At 45.2% G+C, this 12,992-nt stretch overlaps 1 protein-coding gene across 12 annotated transcripts in view; it reads right to left on the bottom strand.

The window, feature by feature from the left end:
• Positions 1 to 12,992, bottom strand: part of Znf532 (zinc finger protein 532) — a 108,075-nt gene that overhangs the window by 76,048 nt on the left and 19,035 nt on the right. Inside the window, exon 1 of one of the 12 annotated variants that reach the window (XM_038329908.2) lies at positions 3,490 to 3,512. The exons of the other annotated variants lie outside the window; for them this stretch is intronic. The gene's annotated coding sequence lies outside the window, so the exon portion shown is untranslated. Of the gene's footprint in view, positions 1 to 3,489; positions 3,513 to 12,992 lie in introns of those variants that run through there. 12 annotated transcript variants of the gene reach the window in all.

The following is a 12,992-nucleotide window of genomic DNA, read 5'->3' as shown; positions in this document are numbered from 1 at the left end:
GTGAGACCTTGTCTCAAAACATTAAAGGAGGCCATGTGTGGTGGCCTAGACCTTTAATCCCAGCACTCACAAGGCCAAGGCAGGCTGCTTCCTCTCTGTGAGTTTGAGGCCACCCTGGTCTACACAGCAAGTTCCTTCCAGACCACCAGGGCTACACAGAGACCCTGCCTTAAAATAATAATAATAATAATAATAATAATAATAATAATAATAATAATAATGGAATGGAACTGGTCAGATGGTTTGGTGGTTAAGAACACCAGTTGCTCTTTCAGAGGACCCAGGATTTAATTCCCAGAACCCACACAGTGATTTACAATTTGTAAATTCAGTCCCGGGGAATCAGATAACTTCTGTCTTCCAAAGGCACCATACATGAACACAGTTCACAGACATACGTCTGCTGTTTTGTTTTAAGATGTAAACAGCACAGGCTTTTAATGCCAGTACTCAGGAGTTACAGGTGGACCACTGCGAGTCCAAGGTCATCCTGGTGTATGTAGCAAGTTCCAGACCAGCCAGGCCTATGTAAAGAGAACCTGCTTCAAAAAACAAAAACAAAATAAAATAGAATGATATAAACAAGTAACCTGGGGCTGTGGATGTAGCTCGGGGCACAGCACTTACCTAATATGTGAGATTCTATCCCCAGCACCACGGAAATAAAAATAATAAGTAATTTTTAAGTAGCTGCTTAGGGGCAGGGCCTTGGGAGAACCAGGGGCAGTGAAAAGCATAGGCTTTCTCCCTGAGGCAACCATCAGATGTCCTAACACTGACCAGGGATGAAGATGCTGAAAACCACCAAACACATCCTTCAGATGATTTATTGAGTAGTGTGGATTAAAGTCTCAGCAGGCACAGCCAAGTGTATTCTAGGTGCCGAATGCCACGCAATGAAATGGAGTCATGAGCAAGGTGAGACAAAGGTGCAATGTGGGAGAGCGCAGGAAGCAGCTGCTTCCACAGGACTGGGAGCTTCACCTGGCAGAGCTCAGAGAGGCCTCACAGGCAGGGAGGACGCTGAGCCTCTGATCTCCCAGACAGAGAGGGCCTCAGAGTCAGCAGAAGAAAACAAAGCAGGGGCAGAGGGAGGGAGTTGGGGATGATGGAGAGAACTCTAGGAAGTCCATTCCTGCACCCAACCAGAGAGAAGAGAGAGGGGACCTCTTTAGGTTCCCCAAAGCCAAGGGGGCTTTACAAAGAGAAACCTGAAAAGTCTCTGTCCATTTCATCCACAGAAGTCAGCCATGGCAGGACCCTAAGACGTCTTCTAGGGGAGACACAGCTCTGGAGAAGAGATATGGGGTTCTCCAGGTAAGATGACCCAGTTCCTGGGGAACCACAGAGAAGCCCCCCAAGGACAGTCCCCACCTGTTGGTGTAGCTCCCTGCAGGTCTTCACGGTCCAATCCCTGAAACCGATCAACCGGAAGGAGCCTCCAGTGAAAATTAGATAGAAATAAATGAAAAGCAAAAGGTAGGAAAAAGAAGAGAACACATGCTCCCAGATGTTAATTAATACTACACACACATTAGCACCCCTGGAGAAAAAAAAGGAAGCTATGAAGGAACCTCCAGAAATAAGTATTCGTGACAGAAATAAACGATAAAACCTGGGCTGAGGGGCAGGGAGACGGGATCAGAGAAACCAGGGTCTCTGGATTTAGGGTCAGAGGTCAGACCCTAACAGGATAGATATGGACAGTGGACAGTATAGCTGTTTGACCAAAATGTGCCCCATAAGCTCTGGCATTTGAAAACACTGTTTGGAGAGGCTGAGGAGGTGGAGCCTGACTGGAAAAACTACATCACTGCAGGCAAGCTTTCAAAGTTTTTTTTTTAAATATTTATTTATTTATTATGTATACAATATTCTCTCTGTGTGTATGCCTGAAGGCCAGAAGAGGGCACCAGACCCCATTACAGATGGTTGTGAGCCACCATGTGGTTGCTGGGAATTGAACTCAGGACCTTTGGAAGAGCAGGCAATGTTCTTAACCTCTGAGCCATCTCTCCAGCCCAAGCTTTCAAAGTTTAAAAGCCTGCATCATTTTGAGTTCTTCTCAGTACTTCCTGTTTGTGGTTCAAGATGAGTCTTTAGCTCTCAGCTTCCACCCCCAACCTACCAGCTACCATGTTTCCCACTGTAAATATGAGGGGCTCTTATTCTTCTGGAACCATAAACCCAAAATAAACATTTCCTTTTATAGGCTTCCCTGGTCATGATGCTTTATCACAGTGATGGAAAAGTAAATAACACAGACAATAAGAAAGAAAAAGATGGCCAGCAATAGTGGAGCACACCCTTAATCCCAGCACTCCGAGTCGGAGGCAGGTGGATCCCTGTGAGGCAGCGTGGTCTACAGAGTGAGTTCTAGAACAGCCAGGGCTGTTACACAGAGAACCCATCTCAAAAAAAAAAAAAAAAAAAAAGTAAGGAAGGGAAAAAAATGTATGAAAATCACAGTTGAACACAGCTAGCCTGCAGTATTCTAGAAAATAGAAAGTACAGGGAATAGGATATCACGGAAATGAAAGGAATAGCTTCCCAGTCAAGGCCAACTTGAAGGGGTCAGCATGATGCCACCAAAGAAAATGCAGGAGGCACAGCAACATAAGCTCTTTGGATAAAGTCTTTGTAGTGTGTCGGTCCCCTAGCCCACCTTATCTGCCTGCCCTGGCAACCTGACAGCCCAGCAAACAAAGCAAAAACACAACACATGGCACAGCCCTCTCTGGTCCCAGACTTGTCCCACACGGTTGTAAGGGGTGTTCAGGTGCCATCACCAAGTTGTCCCCACAACAACCAAGCATGCGTGGAAACTTTGCCCAGACAAAGAGGTCCCTCACCCACCCACGCTCTGGGCAATCCACCCATCTCAAGCTCTGAATTTACTCTTTATTTGTGCAATTTTGTTTTCTTTAGAGTGGGGGACTGTTTTGGGAGATGTTTTGTTTGTTTGCTTTTGAGACAGTCTCACTATGTAGCCCTGGCTGGCTGAATAGAAGCTCACTATGAAGAAGGCAGCTAGGGGTAGAGGGCAGGATGTGGAAAATAGGGAAGATGTCCTGGACGGAGACTCGAGCTATGCAGGCTCCCGGGAAGGCTTGCTCTGCTCAGATCCCAGTGCTCTCAGGGGTCCTGCCCAGCTGATCCCACTGCCAATCCGGCTCATGGAAATCCAGGCATGCTGCCCAAGCCTAAAGACATCTGTATTTAGACACTGGCAAGGAGGGAGACTGCCTGGGAAGAAGGCCCTGGTCCCTGGGTGAACACCAAGCCTAGCCAAGCAGAGCATGATTTAAACCTTTTAAATATTTAGGTATATGGTATATACCTTTTAAATATTTAAATGTCCATTTTAAATATTTAATTATACCGTTTAAATATTTAGCCATCTGCTTTCCATTTGTGCTCTTGCCCTAGGTCATAAGAAGACCAAGCTGGCAGGGAGACTATTGCTATCACTGTCCCTATGAGTCTTACTTAATGCATCAGGCAGAGGTGGTCTCTTATTCCAGGACACAGTAAGAAGCAGAGGACAGCCGAGCATCCATGTCTTCCTCTTCTTCGGTCCAGGCTTATCACATGGACATCAAAATCAAGTCCAAACAGAAGAACGACAAGTCAATAAGAAAACAGGCCAAAAGGTTAAAATCAACTACCTATGGGAATTATGAATGGAACATTCTGTTCGTTTTTTTAATATCCATACATGCATTATTCCTAACCAAAAAATGTGTTGAAAAGATACCTAACAAGTTTAATTCTGTATCTCTTCCTTACATGTAAAACACACACACACACACAAAAAAAAAAAAAAAAAAAAAAAACACTGCTCATGAGCCTCATTCGTTCGAAACACTATGGGGAACTCTTGTTTTTTCCTGCACAAATGCAAATTCAGCCCGTAAATAATTCACCCTAGAAACCCCACCCCCAGCACCTGAGTGTTGTCTCAAAACTGACAAGTTCTGTTATTTGTCAGACGATGCTAAGTACCCAACACCTCAGAAATAGAGATTTCACGTTGCAGAATTAAACTTCATGAATATGTAGAAAGATTATTAGAAACATGCTCTCCCAACTTGAACACACTTAAAACTCATTTACCCAGTGAGGGTTTTTTTTGGGGGGGGGGGCAGGGGGAGATGATAAAGGGAAGGAGGTGGAAAGGGAGGGAAAGATCTTAGATTATTTATAAACCAGAAAAATTGCAGAGTTTGAAATCATCTATTGTTTAGACACAGGATTGCACCGGTGTTAAGCTTACCAAATCTAAAGCCCGCATAATGAACTGTTAATAAGAATCCCCTTTTAGAGCAAGCCCAAATCAGGTGCCAAGGGAAAATTCAACCTAGAGAATTTTTTATGTATCTCCTCAAGTCCTAAGGCAAAAACAGAAAGGAAAAAGAAAAAATCTTACAACCTAAGCCTTGATAGCAGAATCAAGGCCAGTCTGCATCCTTCATGCCTGCAGCTGGCCGGGCTGCAGCCTTCATGCCTGCAGCTAGCCAGGCTGCATCCTTGGGTCAATTCTGCCTTTTCATGGCCCCATGTGTCAGCCTCCTCCTGTCCAGAGCCCGTGATACCACCAGACTAACTGCAACCTGTTCCAGGTCCTTTCAATTTACTAATGTTTTAAGTACTGATATAAAGCATGCATTGCTGTCATTTTTTAAATTATTATTAAATACCTTGAAAATAGCTTTAGGTGGCTTATAGCTAAATCAGTGAGGAACAGAAGAAAGGCGTGGGAAGGGGTATATAAAGCTGTATTCCCATAATGAGATCAAAGGGCTTGTGTGGGTAGATGGGTAGGTGGGTGGATATGGTATATGCCAACCCTTCTTGCTTTTCTACCTTGGGAGTGTCAGGCCGGCTGCTTGGAGGAACCCCCAGGGGCTAGGGAAGAAGAAGGGAGGTGATGGTCTGTTTAGCTCAGTGATTGTTACTGTAAGTGGCTTGTATCATACTATTGAACCATATTCTTTTTGTTTATGTGGTGACACACATCTTTAATCCCAGCACTCTGGAGGCAGAGACAGGCAGATCTCTGTGAGTTCAAGGACAACCTGATCTTCAGAGAGAGTTTCAGGAGAGCCAAGCTGACACAGAGAAAACTTGTCTCAGAAAACAAACAAACAAACAAACAAAAAATACTACATAGGAAACCCTTTTAGCACTCAGAAGGCAGAGACAGGTGAATTCTTTAAGTTGAGGCCAGCCTGGTCTACATAGCAAGTTCCAGGCCAGCCTGAGATACACAACTAAGCTGTCCCAAAATAATAATAATTACACACACACACACACACACACACACACACACAGAGAGAGAGAGAGAGAGAGAGAGAGAGAGAACACATAGGGCTAGAGACATAACTTACCTAACACAGGGAGGAGCTGGTCTCCATCCTTAACATCACAAAAAATAAAAGAGCATTTACCTAGTTCTGTCAACCATAGTAGGGTACAAACTTGCAACTTAGCACTGAGAAGGCCAAGGCAGGTAGCATGGAAGTTCATAACCAGCTAACTAAACTACACCGTGAAATCCTATGGAGAAAAACACTGACACATGAAACAAAAGAGGGGAGAGGACAGGTCACACTGAATAAAACTGAAGACTGTAATAGCTGGGGGTGTAGACCCACAGTGGGATTCTTACCTGGAAAGCAGAAGGCCCCTTAGATCTGATTCCCTAGCACCATAAAAAAAAAAAAAAAAAAAAAAAGGACTTTAGAAATATATGCTGAAGAAACCCACCCCCTGAACAAAAAGGAAAAAAAAAAAAAGAAAAGAAAAAGAACAAGAAGAAAGAAAGAAGAAAATATAAGCTACTGTCTGCACTGGGAGCACCAGCAGCATGGACAATCCAGCTACCAGTGAAGAGGAGACACAGTGAACTAACCTCAGGAGAACCAGTTCCACCCACCAAGTCACCTGCTACTTCCAAAGGGACTTCTATATACAGGCACTAAGGAGCCAAGGTCAGGGTTAAACTAGATTCTTTACCACAAGATTTCCTCATTTTTTTTTAAAGATTTATTTTAGTTTATGTGTGTGGGCCTAAGTATATTTGTATACCACATGCATGTATTACCATCAGAGGCCAAAGGAGGACATAGAATCCCCAGTAACAGGAGTCATAGGAAGTTGCCATCTGCTTGAAGCAGATGCTGGGAACTGGACCACGTCATTTACAAAAGCAGCAAGTGCTTTTAACTGTTGAGCCATCTCTCTCCAGCCCTGCACCCTCTGCCTTGTTAATGGTCTTCCAAGTCTTTTTCCCATTCCCCTTTGGATCTTCTAATGTGTCAACATCCAGTCTGATGGGCAGAAAGGACCTGAGATGTTTAGCAAATCTATCTGACCTTTCACTCCTAAGGGCATCTCAGAGTAAGCTGTGTTTTGGAAGTGTGCTGGCTAGTTTTATGTCAATTTGACACAGGCTAGTCATTGGAGAGAGGAACCTCAATTAAGAAAAAGCCTCTATAAGATCTGGTTGTAGGCAAGCCTGTAGGGTATTTTAATTAGTGATTGATGGTGGAGAGCCCAGCACATTGTGGGTGGGGCCACCCCTGGGCAGGTGGTTCTGGGATCCATAAGAAAGCAAGCTGAGCAAGCCATGATGAGCAAGTCAGTAAGCAGTATTCCTCCATGGCTTCTGCATCAGCTCCTGCTTCCATGTTCCTATCCTGTTTGAGTTCCTATCCTGACTTCCTTCAGTGATGAAAAGGGATATGAAGGAATAAGCCAAATAAATCCTTTCCTCCCCAACTTGCTCCAGGTCATGGTGTTTCTTCACAGCAATAGTAACCTAACAAGGACAGGGGAAATACCACCTTCCAGAAAAAAAAATGTCTGCTAGCCTGCAGCCAAGCACACTGCGGCAGAAGCAGCCGGATAAGACCTGGTTACTGCTCAGTAGTGGGCCACCAATACCTTTTGTGTCTGGCATCCTATGGATAGGCCAAGGCATGCAAGCTAGTAAGTATGGATCAAACCATACAACCATCAATAGAGAGACACCCAACAGAAGCCTCTGTCAATGGCCTCAACCATCCAGATAGAAGGAAAAGGAAGGGAAAGGCTCGGGCAATTTCCTGGACATGTACAAGTCCTTTTCTCCAATACTGAGTTTTACAACACTTAAAAGGTCACAAGCTCCTAGGATTCAAGAGGTTCTCAAAACCTTGAAAAATACGTGTGTAAGATAGATACAGTCCAAGAGGGACCTTTGGAGCCTCCCATAGCAGACAGGGCCCAAACCAGAGTTTATTTGAAATAAAGGAAATGGGAGAGGAGGGAAGGGAGAGACACAGAAACAGAGAAGAGGCCTAGGGCTTGCCTTGGCAGGAAGAGAGCGATCTGGAGTGGGAGGAGCTTTTCTTTTAACAACGTTAGTTTCTAAAACACCCCAAGTACGGAACAAAATTGAATCATGTGGATTTAAAAAAAAAAGCCCCCAAAACAGCTAGTAGGCCAGCTCTGTTCATAAAATTCCAAGGAATGCCTGAAAATCTACTGTGGAGTTAGCTTCAAATGAGAAAGTCAGAGGGAGATCAAAGCCGCAACAGGATCAGTTTGATCCTTTTCTTGAGGAGAAAGGAGACTGGTATTGCAGACACCCAGCAAGTTACGACTTTAATACCCAGATGGAGCAAGAGTTCCCCGCTGGAGCAGTAACAACAGCACTTATCGTCCTACTGTTTAAACTCTGGACAGAAGGAATTCTTTCCATTCTCAATGGCAAGGTGAAAATCACGTGTATACTTTTTGTTGTTGTTGTTGTTTGGGTTTTTGAGACAGGGTTTTCTGTCCTGGAACTCGCTCTGTAGACTAGGCTGACCTCAAACTCACAGAGATTTGCCTGCCTCTGCCCCCAAGTGCTGGGTTTAAAGGTGTGTGCCACCACCTCCCAGCTCACGTGTATACTTTTGTGCATAGGGCTAGGCAAGTGTAGTGGCTGTTATAATCTGTTGGCCTGGTCTGTCACCTGGGTACCCTGTCCCTTTAAAAGGCAAGCCCCACACACTCCCAACCCCTCTCTTCTGCCTCCTGCCTCCTAGCTCTCTCCCCTTCTCCTGTGGAGGTAACTACTGCCTCTCTCCCATCTCTTCCCCTTCTCCCCTTCCCTTCCCCTCCATACTCCACTAAATAAACTCTATACCCAAATTCTCTCTCTGCATGATGTATCTGTCTCGCACTGGCCATGCTCTCCCACTCACCAAGGGAACCTTGTGAGGCCTGGGGGGACCCGCCACTGCCCCTCGTGGGACCAGTCCCCCACCACTTGTTTATAAACGATAACAGTGGTGAACATCTGGTCCTAGCACTCAGGAGGCCGCAAGTACAAAGCTAGTCAGACTATACAGCAAGACTGTCTCAAAGAAGAAAAATAGGATGAACGATTAAAATGTAAGGGCTGAGAGGCAGCAGAGCACCAAGCGACACTGGGAGACAACTCCTCTGTGCTTGAGTCTAGATAGGGGTTCCACTACCCCACTCCCGAAGACTTCAATCACAGGCCAGGAAAAGGCCTCCACCAACCTGAGGAACACTGTCTTCATATTCCTGAAGAACCAGAATTTAATTTTCAGGTATCGCCCAAGGGATCTACAGGTAGGTAAAGGCAGGGGTCATTCTCTCCGTGGAATCAGCTTTCTGGCTTATGCCAACAACAGCACAAGGCAAATCCTTCGGACATACACAAAACATCAATATTTCACAGGTAGCCACTTAGGTCAAACACTATCAATACATTAAGTAGTAAACACTTGGGCCCAAAACTGGATGCAGCTTCCCAGTTACCTCACTTCTAAAAGCTAATCATTAACTTAATAACAGGGAAATAGTCACTGATGTCTAAAGCAGCTCACAGAAACTTCTAATTAGTGTTCTCCCCCCTTTGAAGTACAAATCAGAGCGTGCTGAGCCGATAAGCTGCAGTGAAGCTTGCAGTCAATGGGCAAGCCCATACCTCACGACACCATGAGCACACAGCACTTCAGAAACCACGAGCCACACATCATCCTCTCTCCCGCTTGTGGCAGGACCCAGCTCCTACCTCTTCAACTGCAGCAGCCAGGGTGATCCTGCATCCTGCATCCTGCATCCTGCATCCTGCATCCTGCATCCTTCCCAAGCCCCGTTGAGGACCGCCCAGCCAATGAGCATTGCTGTTCTGTCAGCCCACTCTCCATTCAGTCGCTGCAGACAGCTTAACTTCGCATTTATTTAAATGCACTGCACTTTCTTCAGCTGAAATTGTACAATATGTTCTTTGCCAAAACTCTAAAACCCAGCAAAAGGCCCAGGGGATGCCAATTCATGTGCGAGAAGTTCTGGTAACATCTGGGATAGAGAGCATGAGCGCAAACATGCATGCCCATGTAACATCACAAGCTGTGTGCTGCTGCTTTGTATGAGACAGGATCTCTCTCCATGTCCGTGGCTAGCCTCAATTGCAGTCCCAGCTCAACCCCGAGTGCTAAAATTACATCACAGTGCTTTTACAAGTCACAGGCACAGTTCTGACGTCAGAAGGCTTCCACCATGCCATAACACTCTTCCGTGGGTATGACACCTGCAGTTATCTGAGATCACCTGTTAGAGTCAGATCCTGAGCCTTTCAAAGGGAGACTTCTGCCAACACAAAGAACCCCAAAGAAGAATTCCTCGGAATTCTTCTAAAAGCAAGAACATGTCAAAAAACAACCTTTAGCAAACAGTGCTGACTTTCACACATCTAATTTAAAATCCAGATTTCTATTTTAATTCACATGATAAAATTAAAAATCAGGGAAATGGACACATTAGAATAATTAGCTCACCTCTAAATCACGACCTTTAGGGCTTAGGAACTAGCTTAACAGATTGGGCATTTCCCTAGCAGGTACGCAGACCTGGGTTTGAACCCCAGGATCATTTATGCCTAGCATGTCTCCAGGAACAATTTGAGGAAAGCTAGCCAAGGGACAGTGTTCTCTGGATTTCAGAGTGAAAAGGTGGTCTATAGGAAACAGAGCCTCGCATCTGGGCACTTTCTCCCTCCTCAAGGATCTTAGCCAACGCAGAAGTCAAGAAAAGCTCCCCAGAAGACCTGGGTCTCATCGCCAGCTGCAGAAGAGGGGAGGGAGGGTGTGAGAACGGCAGCTAGTTTTGAAGGTACCTCTAGTCAAAGTGATTCCCAACAGGAAACTCTTTAAAACATTTGCAAAAACACCTTGAGACATCTTTTCGTTTGGTTTGTTTTTTGAAACAAAGTCTCTCTACAGAGCTCTGACCTTGAACTTACTCTGTAGACCAGTCTGGCCTTGAACTCACAGAAATCTTTCTGCCTCTGCTTCCTGATTACTGAGATTAAAAAGTACGCCCAATTGGAGATGCTTTTCAAACCTTGGTTGTAAAACAGGATTCATTTTATCTGGTGATCTTTTTCAAAGTTCATAATCACACACAGAAGCCCTAGGTCCCTTTTAAAGGGAAAGAGAGAAGCCATTTAGCTCGTGGGAAGAAGAAAGGAAAAAGACAAGTTGGAGAGGGGGACAGGGGCTCACAGAACAGTAGCCAGAGGTTAAGAGATGACTCCATAGGGTAAGGTTATTTGCTGCACAAGCATGAGGACACAAGTTCAAATCCTCAAACCCCTGGAAAATGCCACATGTGGTCGTTCTCATGTCTGTAACCCTAGTGCTATGAAGGGCAGAGCCAGAAGAATCACTGTGGCTTCATGGACGCTAGCCTAGATTCAGTGAGAGAGCCTGCACCCGCTGCCCCACACACACCCAAGGGAAGGAGAATGACAGAGCAGGGCACAGTCACAGTGATGGGCTTGGCACACACAAAGGATCACACAGCACACGCATACAGAATTTTTGAAACCCAGAGGCTGGCAGGAATATAGGCAGCACTGGGCAAGCTGCGTATTTTCCTACATTTGATCTCAAATTTCCTCATCATCATCACTGCAGACCTAGAGACCTGCTGATAGACCTCAGCTACACATGAAAGTCAAAAGCAAGCAATCCCCAAGGGCGACATGGTAAAGAGACTAACTTTAAAACAAACATTTAAAGAGCCAGGAATAAACTGGGCTCATAAACAGAATAACTACTCTGGGTAGAAGAAAAGCAAATGCTTGGATCAGCCCAGGTGCTGGCAATTAAGCAGAGACAGGTACTTAATTTAGTTGGCACGTGGCCTTGCTAGGCGCCTGCTCCGCATAAGAACAATTCCCTTTTAAGGAAAAGGTACAAATTAACCTAGGTGCTTGTTTTTCCTAAATGCGTCTTACAGATATATAGGATGTGGATGAACGCTGCAAGGGTGAACAACTGGTTGGAGCAGGGATCCACCTGAAACAGGTGCCTCTTTCCTTGTGGCAAGATGGTGAGTTTATTCACCTCTACCTAGCTAACCTCACAGCTTTCAACTCAAATGTGCTAACTACTAAGTAGGTCTATCTAACATGCTTGGGAAAGATAGAAAAAATTAGAGAAGCAAGACAGGATCATCCATACAGTGAAGCGGAAAAGAAAACTCTAAATGGAAAGTTAATTTCATATTGTTTTTAAAAAATCAGAAATTATAAAGCAGTGAGCCCAATGTTCACTGGCGATTCTTCCACATGGAGTGTATCAATTTAATATTTGACTTTGATTTGTAGTTTCTAAAGGCACATCTAAGTCTCAAAATGCTCGATTTTTCTCTAATGAGCCACCCTGTGGTTTCACCCAGACTCTGCTCACAGAAAATCCTCTGTGGGGGCTATGTGCCATTAGCCAACTAGGTTGATTTCTTTTAAAATATTACATTTAACATTCTATCAGAGCATAAAACTCCTTTACAGAAAGACATGAGGTCCTACTCTTTCTATTGTCTGAAAGGAGAGTAGCAGAGCAGTTTGAGATAATTAAAACCCAATCACTGACCCAACCAGAGTCTTTGAAGAAGGCCTTCCAAGTCCCAGCTTCAAAGAAATCCATTTGCGTATTATTTCTACTCCCCACCAGCCCCAGGGGAACTCGGGGATGAAGCTTCCCAGAGTCCGGGCCCCAGTCACTTCCTCAGGAAGTGGTCCAAGCACCGCAGCTCTCCGGGTCAGGTCTCCAACACTAGGCCCCAGAAGCCTGGGATCCAGAACAGCAGTCCTGACCTACCAGGCCTGCCTGAGCGGACTCTGGGAGCTGGACATTGCTGGCCCTGGGTCACAGCCCAGGTGGAAGATAATACAGTTTCCCTTCCCTTCAGACCACAGCACCACCCAGAGCCCACGAGTGGCAGGGTCAGCATCGTGCTGACATGCTTTCTTTTTCTGGTCCATGCAGAAATAGAACTGTGCTGACCGGCTGTGAGATAAAAGGTCCTGAACAGGCCACATCTACCTACTGAAGAAACAGTGTCCAGAAACACCTACTCAGTGTTTTCCTGTACAAAACAATGAATTTAAGAAGAGGAAGGTTCTCAGGTTAGCACTTCAAAGGGGACTAGTCTGCAAGAAAAACCTCAAATAGAGCATGAAGAATTTATGTGGAAGTAATGTGGATGACAGGGATCCAAACTCAGGTCTTAAGCACACGTGGCAGCTGAGCCATCTCTGCCTCAACTGCAGCGTTCCCAAGTGCTGGTCACCAGATCCATCCACTCTTCACGTGGGCTGTTCAAGTGGCTCTACAGTGACAGTAACGGAACTTTCCCTAAGTTTCTCCCTACTTCAGTATGAACTGCCTTTGGTTAACAGAACCTATTTAGGGAATTCCAGTACTTCGTAACTATGTCAAAAGTGGCCAAAAGCACACTCCTAGTTAGGGGAGCACACAGCCCGACTCCAGATGCGATCCCTGCTGTCTATAAATGCCACGCTTTTTAGTGGCTTCTCCATTCTGCTTGGAGGTAAAATAGAGATTTCCTAAATTAGAAGTGATATTGTGAGCACAGAAATGAGAGTTTCAAAGTTACTTCCCCTTATCACCTGAACAGGCCTT

The sequence above is a fragment of the Arvicola amphibius genome, chromosome 5, assembly GCF_903992535.2.
Source record: "Arvicola amphibius chromosome 5, mArvAmp1.2, whole genome shotgun sequence".
Classification (NCBI taxonomy): domain Eukaryota; kingdom Metazoa; phylum Chordata; class Mammalia; order Rodentia; family Cricetidae; genus Arvicola; species Arvicola amphibius.
This window is presented reverse-complemented; position numbering and strand designations above follow the sequence as displayed.